The 17,802-nt window shown below is 48.7% G+C and overlaps 1 protein-coding gene and 1 long non-coding RNA gene across 5 annotated transcripts in view; one reads left to right on the top strand and one right to left on the bottom strand.

Annotated features, from left to right (window-relative positions):
* Nucleotides 1-17,802, top strand: part of LOC100350534 (6-phosphofructo-2-kinase/fructose-2,6-bisphosphatase 3) — a 96,993-nt gene that overhangs the window by 22,687 nt on the left and 56,504 nt on the right. The window lies entirely within an intron of this gene.
* Nucleotides 479-3,090, bottom strand: LOC138845016 (uncharacterized). The gene is made up of 2 exons (XR_011381593.1): nt 2,957-3,090; nt 479-781 (listed from the first exon to the last, which is right to left on the bottom strand). It is a non-coding gene; the product is annotated as an uncharacterized lncRNA (long non-coding RNA).

The raw sequence follows: 17,802 nt of genomic DNA on the forward strand, positions 1-17,802 counted from the left end.
GCTGCCAGCTGGAGCTGTGCTGATCCAAACCCAGGAGCCAGGAGTTTCTTCTGGGTCTCTCACATGGGTGCAGGGGCCCAAGGACTTGGGTCATCTTCCACTGCCTTCCCAGGCCACAGCAGAGAGCTGGGTCAGAAGAGGGGCAGTTGGGGCTAGAACTGGCACCCATATAGAATGCTGGCGCTTCAGGCCAGGCCTTTAACCCACTGCACCATAGCGCTGCCCCCCTCCATTATTCATTTTAATTTGTTCCTTAGGAGGCAGCAGCACGGGCTAACTAGGGCTCTGCCGTCCTTGTGGGAGACAGAGATTGATTGTTGAATTCCTGGCTTCAGTCTGGCCCAGCTCTGGCTTTTGAGGGTATTTGGGGGAGTGAATCAACAGAGGTCTCAAAAAAAGTAAGATATATAAATATAAATAAGGAAAATCTTTTTAAAAGTTATCTGTGGTGGGATTCTTTATGATCACTCCAAAAGTGTGTTACTGTTCTCATTTATTTAATTGAAAGGCAAAGTTGGAGAGACAGAGATAGAAAGAGATCTTCCACCTACTGGTTGACTCCCAGGATGACTGCAACAGCCATATGGCAGGTCCAGACTGAAGCCAGGAGCCAGGAACTTCATCTAGGTCTCCCATCTGCTGCCTTTCCCAGGCAATTAGCAGGGAGCTGGATTGGAAGTGGAGTAGCCAGAACACGAACCGGTGCTCATATGGGATGCTGGTATTGTGTTTGGTGGCTTTTTCCGTTTCACCACAACGCTGGCCCCTATTTCCAATAATCCTGAAAGAAAAGTTTTAGAGTTAAAATTGTGGTTAATTAAGTTAACAAAATTTACCACCTAGCCATTTTTTAAAGTATATAATTCAGTAATGTTAAATATATAAACCATGCTGTGGAACCATCTCTGCCATCTCTCTCCAGAATTTGTGTCATCTTGCAAGACTGAAACTCTACTCATTCAACAATAGCATTCCTCATTCCTCTCTCCACAGCCCCTGGCAACCACCATTCTACACCATCTCTAGGCATTTGAGGCTCCTAGGGACCTCACATAAAGGAATCATGTAGTGTCTTTTTTGATTGCTTCATTTCACTTAGCATGATGTCCTCAAGGCTCATCCATGTCATACTGTGTCCGAACTTCTACCCCTTTGGGGGCTGAGAAACTCACTCTATGATATACCACATTTTATTTAGCCATTTATCCATCAGTGGACCCCTGGTTTGCTTCCATCTCTTGGCCACTGGGAGTAGCAGTGCTGTGAACCTGAGTGTGCAAACTTCTGAGATTTTGCATTCTTTTGGCTATAAACCCAGAATAATCTCTTATGTAATAGTTTTAGCACCTACTGATGACTCCTGACTGAAACACTTACAAAGGACAATTTACTATTTCTGCCCATTCTTTCAACATTTATTAGTTGGCACTCTTTTGCAAGGAAGTGCTTCCCAGCTCACTCACCCTTTGACATTGTTTTAATTTCATTATTAGTAAGAGCATTCATAATTATCAGTGTGGACTCAGGGATTTTTAAAATTACTCTTCCACATATTATAATCCAATCCTGATGTAATTCATTTTGAGGCTCACATTGTTCCACATTTGGCTGAGAACCTTTCAGTCTGGCTACTGTGCCTTTTTGACACACCTAATCAGGTTTTGGGTTTTTCCTTATTTTCTGGCACAGCCAGATGTTCTGAGCTAGTCTTGTACTTCCCGGTCACAGCCACTCCTCCAAGCCCTAGCCACCTTTAGTAGAGAAAGGGGGTTAAAAATCGGGACTTCTGTGAACTTCTGGGGTATTGTCGTTTCCAGGGTCTTTTCAGTGGATACAGGTAGGAAGCTTTCAAGATTTATTTATTTGGAAGGTGGAGGTACAGACAGCCAGAGGCAGAGAGAGAGAGAGAGAGAAAGAGGGAGGGAGAGGGAGAGAGGGAGAGGGGTATCTTCCTTCCACTGCTTCACTTACCAGTCACAATGGCTGGGGCAGAGCTGATCCAAAGCCAGGAGCCAGGAGCTTCTTCCAGGTCTCCCATGCAGGTGCAGGGGCCCAAGGACTTGAGCCATCTTCCATTGCTGTCCCAGGCCACAGCAGAGAGCTGGATCGGAAGTAGAGCAGCAGAGAACTAGAACCAGCACCCATGTGGGATGCCAGCACTGCAGGCGGCGGCTTTACCTGCTACACCACAGCGCAGGCCCCAAGATTTTTAAAAATTTACTCGAAATGCAGAGTTATATAGAGAGGGAGAGAGATACATATAGATTCCATCTGTTGGTTCACTCCCCAAATGGAGGCAGCAGCCCAGGCTGGGTCAGGCCAAAGTCAGGTCCCTGATGTGAGTGCAGGGCCCCAAGGACTTGGTTCATCTTTTACTGCTTTCCCAGGTGCATTAGCAGGGACTGCATTGGACGTGGAGCAGCCACCTGCGATTCTGGCACCACAGGCTGTGACTTAACCCACTGTACCATAACGCTGGCCCCAGGGTTCTTACTCCAATCCCAAACAGAATTCTTCCTCTCTTTCCCTCACTTGATATTTGTATCTTGCATTTGTTTTCCCTGGGAATGCTGTCTTCATTCTGAATCTCCTTTGCTCCTTGTGATATTAATTAGAAAAGTAAAATTCTCGGGGCTGGAGCCGTGGCTCCACCTGCAGTGCCGGCATCCCATATGGGCGCCGGGTTCTAGTCCTGGTTCCTCCTCTTCCAGTCCAGCTCTCTGCTGTGGCCCAGGAGGGTAGTGGAGGATGGCCCTGGTGCTTGGGCTCCTGCACCCGCAGGGAGACCAGGAAGAAGCACCTGGCTCCTGGTTTCGGATCAGCGCAGCGCCGGCTGTAGCGGCGGCCATTTGTCTGTAACTCTGTCAAATAGAAAAAAGAAAGAAAGAAAAGTAAAATTCTCATGATAGTATCTGATGGCAGATGAACAAATGCTTTGAATAGAAGGAGATCATACTTTTAAATACAACGGGGCACCCAAGCTGGCAGCTGACAGAGGAGCCCGCTTAGGGGACGCCGTTCCCCTGCCCGCAGCTTCTCCCTCTGCCCCGCTGGATCTTCCGCAAGGAAGCCAGCAGCTGAGTCGCGCTGGCTGGCACAGGCTTAGCGTCCCCGGGGAGGTCAGCTGAGGACTCGCGGCAGCCGGCCGGCAAGGGCGGGGCCTCGTCGGAAGGGGCGGGGCCGCGAGGGGGCGGGGCGCGCGGTTGGCTGCGGCGCGCGGCCCACGCAGTCGGTCAGCAGGCGCCGCGTCCCGCCCCGGCCGCTTCGCACGCCGCGTTCACGTGCCGCCGCGCGCCGTCCCAGCCTGCCCCGCGGCTGCTGCTCAGCTCGTGAGCGCTGCGTGGACTCCGCGCGCACAGCGGGTGCTGCATGGAGGTTCCCGGATCTTCCCCAGCCGCCCCCTGGGGTTTGTTTTCTTGGCAGAGGGTGTTTTCCAAGAAGCCCTGGGAGCGGCTGTGCTTTGTAAATACGCCAGAGGAAATAGGTCGGGCAGGTGTTTTCGCAGAGTCCCGGAGTTGGGTGGGGTTGGGACAGCCGTGCAAGCCGCGGAAAACGAAAACAGTTACAGAGAGGGGTGTTTTGTTTTAAGGCTTGAGTTTGGGAGATTGCCTAAGAGCACACGATGCTGAGACTAGTTAGAACTGCTCTGCTCAATGAGTGCGCCGAACCTGCTGCTTGTGGACGTCATGTTCTATAGGAGTCTGTGTGAACAACCTTCCGAAACCGCTGTGGGAAGACACCTTCCAAGGGTGAAGGGCCAGAGCAGTCCCCCAGGAGACCAGACCGCAGCTACCTCCTGGATGCAGGCTCTGTGAGGACTCTGGGACCGTTCCTAACCCCTGGTTGGGCGTCCAGATTCCCTAAGGAGCTAAAAGGAATTGGATCTGTGACCATCCACCTCTTTCCCTAAGAGGGCCAGAAATTAATTTGGGGACAGGAATCGGGTGAGGGGTCAGGAAATGTCTCAGGACGCTTGGTTGAAGAGCTGAGGATGTTTAACCCAGAGGAGGCAGGACGAAGGGGCCTTGTGACCCTTGCCTGCAAGTATTTGAGACTCTAGTAAACAAGGAATTAGACCGGTCTGGCACAGACTCAGGGGATGAAACAAGTTTACAGAGAAAGATTCGGGACAAGCCTTAGTGGGATTTTCTCAGGAGCCAGGTACAGCTAGGTGTTTCCATGTTAGGGAACTTGAAGCTAAGATTCAGAAAGGTATCTGGCAGACTTCTCAGCCCTTATCTCTTTTCGTGATTAGTAGAATGGGTTGCTCTGGGAGTAATGATATTGTCAAAGGACTTCTGCAGTGGTGAATTGCCTTGAACTAGAGACTTCCTCCTGGCCTGTTTAGCTGGGAGGGAGATATCTGTCTCTGAATGAAGAGGACAGTTACCCAGGCCAGAGAAGGATACCAGGACTACTGGAGGATAGAGGAGGCCTCCTGTCTCACCAGCAAGTCAGGTATTAGGTAGTGTGTGTATCTGACCCATTGTTCCTATGTGACTATGCACTTACATATAATCATGACTTTGGGCTTAACAAATGTGATCACAGTATCTCACTGTCTTCCATCTTTCCCATTTATAGCCCTTCTTTCAAATCTTTCATGTCACCCCATCTGCCTAGACAGAGCCACTGGTGGGACGCATTATAGAAGAGGTGAGGACTGGAGGAGTAGCTTCGACTGGAATTCATTTCAGCAAGACTAGATTCAGTATCTCGGAAAGTCCAGAGGGAAATAGCTGAGCTGGTCTTATTCAGCTCTGTGGCTCCCATGTCTGATATTGCAGACTTTCTCATAGGATGCATAGTGCAGTGGCTCTGTCCGAGGTTTTGGGTTCCTTTTATGAATTGGCAGCTTCATGCTTTCTGAAGACAAGAACACTTTAGGAGAATCTTTTTTGTCTCCCCCACATTTGTTAAATTGTCAAATGTAAACCATTTTAACATTCCTTGGAGGGAGGTGTGAGTTATAGAATATATAAAGGCCATATCTGTTTCTACTTGAATCTCTGGTAGAGCCTGGTTACAGTTTTTGTTTTTTCAATAAATCAAGAACACAGCCAGAAAGTAACAGCACCATTTTCCCCTAGGGGAATTTGTCTGAGGCAGCATCCCCATTTGGTCACCTCTGGATGGAGCACCAGAGATGGCTCTGAAAGTTTTTTCTTTGAAGAGGTTTGCTTTAGGGGCTGGCAGTGTGGCATAGTGGGTTAAGCTGCTGACACTTGGAACATGGTCACCCTGTATCAGCACAGGTTCAAGTCCTCCTTTGTCATCCCGTATTGGAGCACAGCTTCTGATCCAGCTCCCTGCTAATGCACTTGCGAAAGCAGCAGAGTTTGGCCCCAGAACTTAGGCCCCTGCCACCCACTTAGGAGACTGGGATGGAGCTCCTGGCTGTTGGGGCCATTTAGGGAGAGAAGCAGCATATTGAAGATCTCTTTCTCTCTCTCTCTCTCCCTCTTGCTCTGTCACTCTGCCTTTCAAATAAATTAATATTTAAAAAAAGTCTCCTGAATCATTCATCCTTAACCTCCTTGGTCTCATCTTCTATGCCATCAGAGTGTAAAAGAATTAGATCTACCATGGTAGCGAAGTCTACCCCTAAGCAGCAATGCAGAGAAAGGGTAATGGTGTTTCTGTTTCCTTCCTTCTATCCCTTTTCTCTCCTTGGTAAGTCCTTATTCTCTCACCTGTCAACTCAGATTCTTCATTTGCATCATCTGTGAATGATAGACTGTAGCTCAGTTTGCATTTTAACTGATCTCAAGATCATTAACTGAAGAGATGATATCTTTTTAAAAAATCTTTTTTGATAGGGAACAAGTGCTCCTATCCCTTGCTTCACTCCTCAGTTGCCTGCAAACAGCCAAGGCTAGGGCTGAAGCTGGGAGACAGGCACTCAGTGCAGGTTTCCTACAGAGGTTGTGTTTATTTGCGCTATCACTGCTGCCTTCTAGGTTCTACAGTTGTAGGAAGCTGGAGTCAGAAGTGGAGCCAGGGATTGAACCTAAGCACTCTAATACAGGCTCTAGGCATCTAAACTGCCCTAGGCCAAATGCCTGGTCCTGAAGAGATGATATCTAATGGGTTTTGGGCATCGGCTTAGGGGCAAGGAAGGGACCTCGGTTAAGTCATGCTGTATTCTTGTCCTAGCCTGCCCCACCCCCCACTGTAATATTTTCAAACAAAAGGGTGGCACAAGTTGGGGTGGCTTGTGGATGGATGATGGAGGTAATGAGAGCTTTTGAAGCCTGGTCACGGAATCCTCCATGATGCTCCCACTCACTGGTCACTTACTGCAGCCGTTCTCATCTGTATTCATGAGTCATCATGAAGTATGCTGCCTCAGACATAATTCAAGGGGCTGAGGATTCATGCCTTAAGATGGAACCTCCCAGATGGTGCTGTCAGCTAGGAATGCGAGTGAGAGGCAGATTGGTGCCATGCTGAATGTGGACTCTGGAGGCAGACGTCCTGGGCTCAGCTACCAGCTCCACCGCTGAGTAGGACCTGGGAGAATCTCCTGAATCTCTGTGCTTCAGTTTGCTAACGTGTCCAACTCAGGGAGTTGTTGTTGGATTAAGTGAGCTACGAAGCACAAGGCACTTCAGTATGGCCTGGTATATGTTTAGTGCTTCCTAAGGTTTTCTTTAAAAAAAAATTTTTTTTTTAACCTCTGTCTTAAATGAGCTCTCAGTCCAGCAAGGACAGCTCTCAGTGGCTACCACCAGCCTTCTTGTGGATGAGTTTAATGGGCCAGAAAATAAAAGGATGGTCAGCACAGCAGCTGCCCCCACAACCAGATGCTTGCTGTTCTTTCCGGTCTGTTTGAGCCCTTGCATTCAGGCCTGCACAGGGAGAAGAAAACAGATTCTCTAGTGGTCTTGGTATCCAAGAAACTTGAGAAAAAGGCATCCCTCAGGACAGCCTCCCAGAGTGGTCCTTAGTTGAATGCCTCTCTTTCCACAAGTTCTCCCCATGCCTTCTTGCCACAGTGGATCTGTGTGGGTGGTCGTGGCACTTGGGGGAGGGCATCTTTTCCATTGTGTCTCATGGTGTTACCTGGAGGATTACAATGGGGTCTCCAGTGGCAGGGTTGTCATTTTCGTGACCAGAGGATGCAGACAGTGCAAATCTGGTCTATACAGGAATTGTTGGGAGGGGGTAGGAGACTGGCGTCAGTAAGTGCAGAATGGACCCATTCACCACCCTTCTCTGGCCCCAGAATATTCTTTGATTTTGATCTTGGGTCATTGTGTCTGTTCCTTGGGCCCTGGGGCTGATCCTTGGACAAGACAGAGGTGAACTTGCTGCTGCTGACCTGTGGGGCTGGGAAGTGATTGCTAGGGTTCATTAGAGGGGCTTACAGATAATGCAGAATCTTTAAAAGTCATTTCAAAAAACTTGGCACCCTCTAATATTTGTCCTGTGGGGTGAAACCCCAGCTATTGAGCCCTGTGTACAAAATTAGCAAAGATGATCTGAGACCCAAAGAAGCAATGACTCTTATCTGACTCTCAATTTTATATTTTTGTGGTTTTTCTTTCTTGGCTGTACATTTCCTTCAACAGTTCCTAACTTCTCTTAGGTTCTGGGTCTAGGCTGTTGAGAAGACTGAGGTATTTGTAGCCTATGTAACCTGCTCTCTGAAAAGACTTGATTTTTTCCCTATTATTCTCTGTTTGTGGTTACCTTAAATTAGTAACATTTTGGGACTCTTTTTTTATGTTGAACTTCTTGAACTTGGATGGTTACTTTGAAGTGGGTGGCCATGCCTTAGGGCCCACCCTCTGGTTCTTTAATGAAATGATCTTGGTTTTGCTTTTAAGCAAAAGAACCTTGTTTACCAGAACTCCAGAAATAGATACTCAGTCCCCAGGCTGGCAGGAGGTGCATCAGCACCTTGAAGCTGTTTGAAAACCTCTGTGGCTTGACTAGTCACTTACATCTTGAGTGATTTCTTGGATTATTTGGTGATCTAGAAATAAAGAATATAAATTCCTTTTAACATTAGAGAAACCTGCCTTCCAAACTCACCTCTAGCTCTCTTCCTGGAGTTAATGATTTCTTTTTTTGTCCTTCTAACAAGTAAAATAACAGAAGACAGAGTTGGACTAGAAACTTGGAGCCACAAAAATCCATGGCTCCGTTTATAGGGCGACCACCAAGACTGAAGAAAAAAAGAAAAAGCACAGGGTGGGAGTAGTGTGTGGAGGGTGTAGTTGAGCAGGGGTAATGGTTGGGCAGGAGCAGAGAGAATCACTGGGTGGCCAGGCTGTGAGACTCTGGGTGGGTGGAGCAGAGGGGAGAGTGAGCCTGTGCTCTCAGACAAGCTGGAGATCACAGAGCAGGACTCAGAGTTTTGCACTAAGAAGCTCTTAGTCCAGTAGCTGGGAGGGCAGGACATACCTTAGGTCCCTCCTCGGGCCCCAGAGAGTTACTTTGAGTACTGGAAGGAAATATGAACACTTGTCTTTCTATTTGTGTTTAACTCATCCTTCTTAATTTCTATTTTTATGTCAGTTTTATCGCGTACACAAAGGGTTGGTGCAGTAGAATGTGCATGCAATTTACAAATAAGGAAGCATCTTGTTAGAGGCAGTAGTTTGTGATCAGAAAAGTTTGGGTGCCTTTGCTCAAAGCAGTGGTAACAGTGGGGAGAGAGCCAGTGCTTCTGAAGATTGAATGCCTGTGAATCATCTGCCCCTGTTCCAATGCAGATTCTTACTCTGAAGGCCCCACAGTGCTGCAGTTGGAAGGCTGACTCAGACAGCGTGAATTGGCACTTTTCCCTATTTTGCTGCCATACTTACTGGAGTCTTAGTCATCGAGGGAAACCCAGAAATCACCGGGTGTGAGGGCCAGATGCTCTGATGTCTCCTCGTGGAACACCATGGTGCTATCCTTGAGTCTGCAAGGACTCACTCTGCGCTCACTCGCTAGCTCTGTGGGATCATCAGAGAGTTTGCTGGGATCTGTTCCCATCAGGGATGTGTCATGTGCTTCCTGATGTCAATTTGCTTCTTGGTCCAGATGGCTTCTGCAGCCCACTTCAGGGGAGGGGAGCACATGCCTCAGTGGGGAGGAGGGCTTGGGCGCTGGCTCACTGGAACGGGGGGAAGCCAAGGAGTCGTGAGTGGAGCTGCCCCTGGTCTTCCACCTTGCTATGCTGGGGGAACTAGAATACTCTGTTGCCCTTCCTTGCCTTAGGCTTGGCAACCTATCACACAGGTAATAGAATCCCTACTACTTTCACTATGCACAAACACTCAGAAAGCATACTTAAACACTGTTATTTTTGCTTGTAAATTTTTATTTGTTGATCTTGAAAGAGAGAGAGAGATTGCCTATCCTCAAGTTCACACCCCAAATGCAACAGTGGGGTTACTTAATATTGCAACTCTAGGAAGCCACTATTCTTTTTAGGGCTTTCCAAATGAGGAAGGAAACCAAGGCACTGAATGGTTAAGTGCCTTAACTAAGATCCCCAGGCTTGCACTGCAAGGGCAAATTTTTCTAACTTTTTGCTCACTGTTCTATTTTAAGCAAAACTGATATTCTGGGAGTCAGTGAGAGGTACCGGGCTTGAGTTTTGAGACTTAAATTCTTATTTATGAAACAGATGTTTAGGGTGTCTGACACAGTCTAAGAATCCAGAGGTGGACATGACGCTGCCTTTGAGTTTAAGGAACTTATGGTCTGTTTACCAAACTGTTGAGTGCCGTGGTGGGGTGAGGTCACTGCACTAAGGGAGTCACAGGAGGGTCCCATTATAGGGAGAGCAGGGGTCTGAGAAGGGGCACTCAGGCTGAGCCCTGGCAGCTGAATAATGGCAACAAGATAAAGACAGGGGAGAGGGTGTTAGCAGCAGAAGACTTGATACACACCCGTCAGAGACATCACGATGAGTCCGGTAGGTTGAAAAGGGTCTTGGAGGAAGGAGGGAGCCAGTGATAGTTCCTGAGAAGAGGGGAGAATAGAACCCAAGTATTATTTTAGGAAGATGAATCTGTGAGTGCTGTACACAGTGGGCTGGAATAGGAGAGGCTGAGGGGAGGGAAGGGAAGTGCTGACTCGTAGTCCAGGCTTTGAGCAGTAACATCTGAGTAGAGATAGTAGGCGTGGGAAGGGTGCAGATCTTTACACGAGACATGCTATGAGACAAGATGTGGGACCCACTGGAGATCACTTATAGGAAAGGGGGCAGCAGTCAGTACCGCTGGACTCGACTCCAGGCCCATGCTTTCTCTGCTGACCCCTCTCAGCCTCAGTTTCTTCATCTGTTGAGTAAAGGAGTTAGCTCTCAGTGACTCAGTGTGGTGTCCTAACACAGACAAGTTGGGGACCAGGGGAATTAAAAAGGCTCGTGCCTGGGGCCGGCCCTGTGGCACAGTGGGTTAATCCACGGAAGGCAGAGGAAGGTGGTCTGAGTGCTTGGGTCCCTGCCACCCATGTGGGAGTCCAGGAAGGAGTTCCAGGCTCCTGGCTTTGGTTTGGTCCAGCCCTGGCTGTTGCAGCCACTGAGGAGTGAACTAAAGGATAGATAATATTTCTCTCTCTCTCTCTGTTACTGCTTTTCAAATAAATAAATAAAACCTTTTTTTAAGCCATGGAAAATGTGTATTCTGAAAAAACTATAATGAGTTTTATTTATTTTTGTTTTTGGCATTGAAACAGACTTTGAAGTCTCCTCATATATCATTTCATCGTCCCCAGCCTGTTTACTGAATGAAAGTGAGACCTTGCTGACGTTTTCCTGTCTAGCCATGTGACCTGCTTTCTTGATCTAGGGTCACAGTTCCTACTTGGAAGAGTCATAGCCAGGAGACAGTAAACAAGCTCCATTCCCATCTCGCTTCACGACGTGTTCCTGCACCTGCCAGCTGCAGGACACCCGTGTCCTGCTCAGGTTCTTAGGATGTGGGGTTCCAGAGCGCCAGCTGTCTTTCTGGGCCTGGAGCTGCATGCAGCCCTCCAGTCAAGGAGGCCAGGAGCCAAGGCTCACTGGTCAGGCCCATCTCTGCTTTGGTGGTGCCAGGCCCGCTGACCAGGGCAAGAGCCAAAGCCTGGGTAGGACCTGGATGACCAGGAATGAAGTGCCTCATCTTCATGTCCCAGAGAGAGGAGAGGCTGGGCGCTCCACAGCACCAGGTGCTCATGCTTGGGCTCAGTTCAAAGCCTTAGGGTGCTTCCCCTGCAGGGCTTTGCTGGCTGATGGTGGAAGAAGGGTCCTTTGGGGTGCAGGAAGTGTGACAGTCAATACGTCTGTTTCTTTTCACCTGAATTGTCCCTGGCTTCTCCACTCAAACACCAATTTCACCTTTTTTTTTTTTTTTTTTGATACTATGCACAGGGGAAATAGCTTTTTTTTTAAATTTAATTTTTTAAAAGATTTATTTATTTAATTGAAAGAGAGAGAGAGAGAGATCTTCCATCTGGTGGTTCACTCCCCCAAATGGCCACAATGGCTAGGGCTAGGTCAGGCCAAAGCCAGGAGCCAGGAACTTCTTCTGGGTCTCCCATGTGGGTGCAGGGGCCCAAGCACTTGGGCCATCTTCCACTGATTGCCCAGGCACGTTAGCAGGGGAGCAGCTGGGGCTCAGAACCAGTGCCCACATGCAAACAGCAGCTTAACTCGCTGTACCACAGCACTGTCTCCCACAATGTTTGTTTTTTGAGGAGGGAGAAATACAAGGCTGTTGCTTAATTGATAAATTATCAGAAAATTGTGAAAATTTATCTCCCATTCTTGCTCCTTCTCTCTCTCTCTTCTTTTCTTCCTGTCTGTCAAAGCACTTTTGGCCACTTTAGGTACTCAGAATGTTGGTGGAACAGTACAAATTCTAATGTGTCGAACACATAGGGTGTGCCAAGCATCATCTGAGAGTACTTCAAAAATTCCATGGAGCGGCCAGCGCTGTGGCATAGTGGGCTAAGCCTTTGCCTGTGGCTTCAGAATCCCACATGGGTGTCAGTTCATGTCCCAGCTGCTCCTCTTCCGATCCAGCTCTCTGCTATGGCCTGAGAAAGCAGTAGAAGATGGCCCAAGGCATTGGGCCCCTGCACCTTCATGGGAGACCCAGAAGAAGCTCCTGGCTCCTGGCTCCTGGCTCCTGGCTACAGATTGGCCCAGTTCCAGTCATTGTAGCCATTTGGACAGTGAACCAGTGGATGGTGGAAGACCTTTCTCTCTTTCTTTTCCTCCCTCTGTAATTCTACCTCTGAAGTAAATAGATAAAAAATCTTAAAAAAAAAAAAAGGGAAGTCCACGGAGAGACCAGTGCTGTGATGCAGCAGGTTGGGCTTCCACTCGGGAGGCCTGTCTCCCGTCGTCAGAGTGCCAGCTTGAGTCCCTGCTGCTCTGCTTCTGAGCCAGCTTCCTGCTGGTGCCCTTGGGAGGATAGCAGAAGATGGCCCAAGAAGCGCTTGGGTCCCTGCCACCCACGTGGGAGACCCAGATGATGTCCCTGGCTCCTGGCTTTGGTATGACCCAGCCCTAGCTGTTGTGGGCATTTGCAGAGTGAACAAACAAATGGAAGATCTCTCTTTCTCACTCTGACTTCTCTCCACTCTCCCCCTCCCTGCCACTGCTCCTCTGCCTTTCAAATAACTACATTTTAAAAGCTTGTGGAAATAAGAGACAAGTGTAAAAATTTTTGAAATCTGTGCTGTTTGTTCGTGATGCACATTCTGCAGACGCTTTTTGAAGTGCGCGCGTGTGTGGGAACTCGTTCAAGCTTGTGGAAGAGAGCACTCTGTGTTCTCCTTCCCCGTCACAGATGGTGCAGGTGAGGCATGGACAGGAATGAAGGAGCCCAGCCCTGGGGCCAGGCAGTGTCAGAGCTGGGTCACCACCTCAGGATCTCAGGCAGTCTGGCTCCAGAGCCCTTACTCTTTTTTTTTTTTTTTTTTTTGACAGGCAGAGTTAGAGAGTGAGAGAGACAGAGAGAAAGGTCTTCCTTCTGTTGGTTCACTCCCCTAATGGCCGCTATGGCCGGTGCACTGCGTTGATCCGAAGCCAGGAGCCAGGTGCTTCCTCCTGGTCTCCCATGCGGGTTCAGGGCCCAAGCACTTGGGCCATCCTCCACTGCCTTCCTGGGCCACAGCAGAGAGCTGGACTTTAGGAGGAGCAACTGGGACAGAATCTGGCACCCAACCCGGATGAGAACCTGGGGTGCTGGCACCACAGGCGGAGGATTAGCCAAGTGAGCTGCGGCGGCAGCCCAGAGCCATTACTCTTAACCGTGAGACTGTTTGGTTCTTAGAAATCAGCAAAAATCATTGTGGAGGGAAAAAAAAGCAATTAAATTAAAAAAATAAAGCACAGCGTGGAAATGCCGTTCTGGATTTTGTGATGGTCTTGAGAGGATATCCAGATGGCCGATAAGCATGTGGAAAGCGACTTAACCCCTTAGATCATCTAGGAAATGCCAATTCAAGCCACAGTGAGGTATTAATACACCCCTGTTTTCACCAGAGTGGCTAACAAGAAGGAAGCCTGAGTGTTGGTGGGACTTCAGTATAAAGAACAAGCTTACTGGAATTACAATCAATATAATCACCTTAGGAAACTATTGGCAGCATTTACTGAACTGAGTGGACGCAGACACCGTGTTCCGGCAAGTCCACTCCTCCATGTCCAGTTGTGCTGTAAACACTTGCAGGACAGCAGCGTTCGTGGTGGCGTTGCTTGCGATAGCCTCAGCGTGGAAGCAGTTCAGTGTTCCCTCAATGTGGATAAATACAGACGGCACACTGGGACACTGTGCAAACAGACCACTGCTGTCAGAGGTGACATTTGAGAATCTTACAGGCAAATTGGGCAGTGAATGAAACCAGACCCAGGAGAATACACAGTGTGAGTCTCCACTGATTGAAAGCTCAGAAACATACAAACTCTAATCCACATTGCTAGAAGTCACGATACTGGTTCTGTCGGGGTGGTGACAGGGGGAACCAAGGTATGGGGAGGGAACAGAGGGAGTCAGGGGATGCTTGCACAGGTGTGCTTACTTTTGAGAATTACTGAGTGGTGTGTTTTGTATGTGTGTGATACTTCGATAATATGTTTATTTTTAAAAACAAACTGGGTGGCAGGAAACCTGGATTCTGGTCCGGACTGCCACTAACTTGTGAGTGACTCAAGCACTGACATTTCCCTGACTCTACTTCCGGGAGTCCGATGACTGGTACAAGATAGTGGTTTCCCCTCTGTTGTAGCCACGGAGTCATCTGTTCAAACAGGACTTTATTTTAAAATCTGACTAATAACAAAAAAAGTCAGACCAGGGGCAGGCACTGTGACATAGTGCCATAGTGCTTAAGCCACCACTGGGGACACTTGTATCCCATACTGGATGCTGGGATTCAAGTCCGATCCAGCTTCCTGCTAATGTGCACTGAGGGGGCTGCAGGTGATGGCTCAAGGTCTTGAGTCCCTGCAGCCCTCATGAAGAACCCAGATGGAGTTCCAGACTCCTGGTTTTGGCCTGGCCCAGCTTTGGCTGTTGTGTCTTTGGGGGAGTGTCCTTGCACATGGAAGATCTTTCTGCCTCTGTGTTTCTCTTCTTCTTCTTCTTCTTTTTTTTTTTGGTCCCTCTTTCAAATAAATGAAAAATAGAATTTTTTAAAAATGAAAAAAATATTTAAAAGTAGACCTAGTGACACTGATGAATTCAGGAGAGGAGGGGCAGACTGCTGCTGTTGGCCAGGGCTCCAGAAACTAAGCAGGGGCCATCCTGCCTTTGATGAACTTCCTCCCCGGGAGGTGACCTCCCAGGGCCTGGCCGCCCCTGAGATCCTGATAGTGCAGTGTTCTGTTTCAGTTCTTAATTGTTCATTCTGTAGCTTCCCGTGTGGCAAATTTCTTAGCCCTACAGTAAACTCTTTACAGGGTTGAGCTTTTCTTTTCATTCTTTTAAGATTGATTTGTTTCTTTGAAAGGCAGACTTGTAAAGAGACAGAGAGAAAGAGAGAGATAGAGAGAAATCTCATCTGCTGGTTCACTCCCCAAGTGGCTGCAGCTGGGCTGGACCTGAGCCAGGAGTCTGGACCTCCCATCTGGGTCTCCCACATGGGCAGCAAGGGTCCAAGCAGTTGGGCCATCATCTACTGCTTTCCTATGTTCATTAGCAGGAAGCTGGCTTGGAAGTGGGACAGCTGGGATTGAAACTGGCTCTCTGATATGGGATGCTGGTGTAATAAGCTGCAGCTTAACCTGTCATGCCACAATGCTGATCCCATGGTAGAGTTTTCTTCTTTGGTGTTCTTTGTAGTGGACAGAACAAAAATTCAAAGCCACCTGATGACCCCAGCCAGGCTTTCACATCTTAGTGTGAATTCCTCTCAGCACTCTGCTTTTTGTCCTAGAGTTCGTAATAATAGAGTTCAATAATATGGAGTTAATGGGGAGTTTCTGATGCAGGAGTAGGATGAGGATTGGATTTGGAGCAGAGAGAACTATTGGGAAATGGAACACACCAAGAGCTTTGGACTCCTGGGGTCTCCTGGGAGAGTAGGTACATGAAGGTAGATGCTTTGTGGCACAGTGGATTAAGCCGCCTGCAACGCTGGCATCCCATCTGGGTTCCAGTTCCAGGCCCAGCTGCTCCACTTCCTGTCCAGCTCCCTGCTAATGCACCTGGGAAGGCAGCAGATTTGGATCCAAGTCTTGGGTCCCTGCCTCCCATGTGGGAGACCTGGATGGAGTTCCAAGCTCCTGGCTTCAGCCATTTGGGGAGTAAAGCATTGGATGGAATCTCTCTCTCTCTCTCTCTGTGTGTGTGTAATTCTGCCTTTCAAATAAATAAAAAATAGATTCTTTTAAAAAAGGTAATGCTGTGAATACCCCAGACAGGGGAAGGGCTGAGATACCAGTGAGGTTCCCCAGGCTTCCAAAGTTGATGGGTACCATTCTTGGTAATTTATAGAGAACTCAAGAAGTCTAAGACCCACTGAGTTGCAGGCTGGGTGGAGATCTGAGTTTATTCATATCCCTGCGTCCCTTCTATGTAGTGGCTTTGGGCCTGTGTGTGGTGCTGTGGGTCCCTGCTGACTCCCACGGCCATCATTCTTTCCTACCCTCATGCACTAGACAGCTACTGTGTGCCAGGCTGGTTCTAGGCATGCGATCTGATAAGTGACAGAAATGGGCTGCAACATCTTGGTGTTCACAAGGGAGGCAAGACCATAAACAAGATAATAGCCACGCCCATAGGATGTTAGGTAGTGCTTACTTCTTAGAGAAGGTCCAGAAAGGGGGGGTGGGGGAGTGGGGATGGGAATGCGAACTCTCAGGGAGACTTGCAAGGCTTCACAGAGAGAGGCCTCAGGGTGAAGACAGGAAGCGAGGAGCCCAGGGGGCAGTGTTCCAGTCACGCACTGAAGGAACTGCGTGGACAGCACTTGCACTTCCCCTGCAGGTCCCCCCTTCCTCCTTTCCCCTCAAACCGGAACTCACAGCATTCAGGCATGATTCCTCCTGGGGTGTGATGCCTGCAGGATCAAAGGCCACATTGCTGTTTCAGCAGTTCCACTCTGCAGGTGCCCCTGGGGAAGGGTTTGAGGCCAAAGGGCCCTGGGGGACCCCTTCCCGTGTCCAGCCTCAGTCCCTAGGCACGCCCCACACTCTACTTCTGGAAAGCGATTGATGTAGCAGTAACAGGGTACTAGCCTTTTGGGGGAGATGGCTCCCAGTCCTAGGTTCCTCCTCCATACTAGTGGTAACCTCTGCATACTGGAGTGTCCTTGGGTGGGTTATTTAATCCTTGTAAGGTTGTTTTCTTATCTCTAGACTAGCAATGACATCTACCTGGTTGGATACTTCTAAAGATTATAGATGTCTGTTTGAAGTACCCAACCCAATGCTTGGTATCTTCCCTGAAAGGCAGCTGTTGTTAATTTATTGGTGGAAAATAAAAACACTTAATACTTCTTGAGCTCTGTTATCTCCTCTGTTGAACTGGAAGAGAAACTAGGGCCCAGAGAGGTTAAGGTAATGGTGCAAGGTCACACAGCTAATAAGGGGGGAAGCTGGAGCTTGAACTCAGATGGTTAGTTTCCCGTTCAGGCAAGAGCTGCAGATGAAAGACCAGTGAGCAAGAGCCTGACTTATTGTTAGGCTGCTTTGAGCTGTTTGCCCAGAATCCTTTTATTCTTTGCCTGAATACGAATGGCCACTTATCAGTTGAGTCTGTCTCCTTTGTTTAAGCAGTGGGTGTCAGTGGGGGTTGGGGGGTCGGAGCTGAGAAATATCACACTCAGATGATTTCCCAGCAAGTACCCAGGGGATGAACTGAAGCATTTTCCCTTCACTTTGGGGTGTTGCTGTACATGGACGCCATCAGAGGACTGGTGTGGGAGCCCAGGAAGGCAGCAAGCAAAGGGTGGGGGTGAGGAAGAACCACTCCCCCGGACCTCGGGGTCTGGGCTGTGCTTTTCAGAGGTGAATGGAGCTGCTAAGGCTGTGGGAGCCAACACTGGAAGAAGTGCTGCAGGCTGGGCCTGTACACGGCGAATGACAGCTCGCCTTATGCAGAAGAAACCTGCCTGCGAGCCCATCTCAGTCGACAGCTGTTGGCTTCAGAGATTGGGGCAGTTAAACCCCATGTCTCATTCTAGTTCGGTAAGTTGTGAGGTGACCAACGGGCCGTGTGACTAGCTGGAAACCCAGATCACCCATGAGCAAGTGCACAGTAAGATCAGTGTGAGTGATAGGCTTGGCCAGCTTCACCACATCCAACCAAAGTAATGGGCTGTGAGCAGTGTCTGTGATGAGCGTGAATTGGATGGATGGATGGA

Source organism: Oryctolagus cuniculus, chromosome 13 (genome assembly GCF_964237555.1).
Source record: "Oryctolagus cuniculus chromosome 13, mOryCun1.1, whole genome shotgun sequence".
Lineage (NCBI taxonomy): Eukaryota > Metazoa > Chordata > Mammalia > Lagomorpha > Leporidae > Oryctolagus > Oryctolagus cuniculus.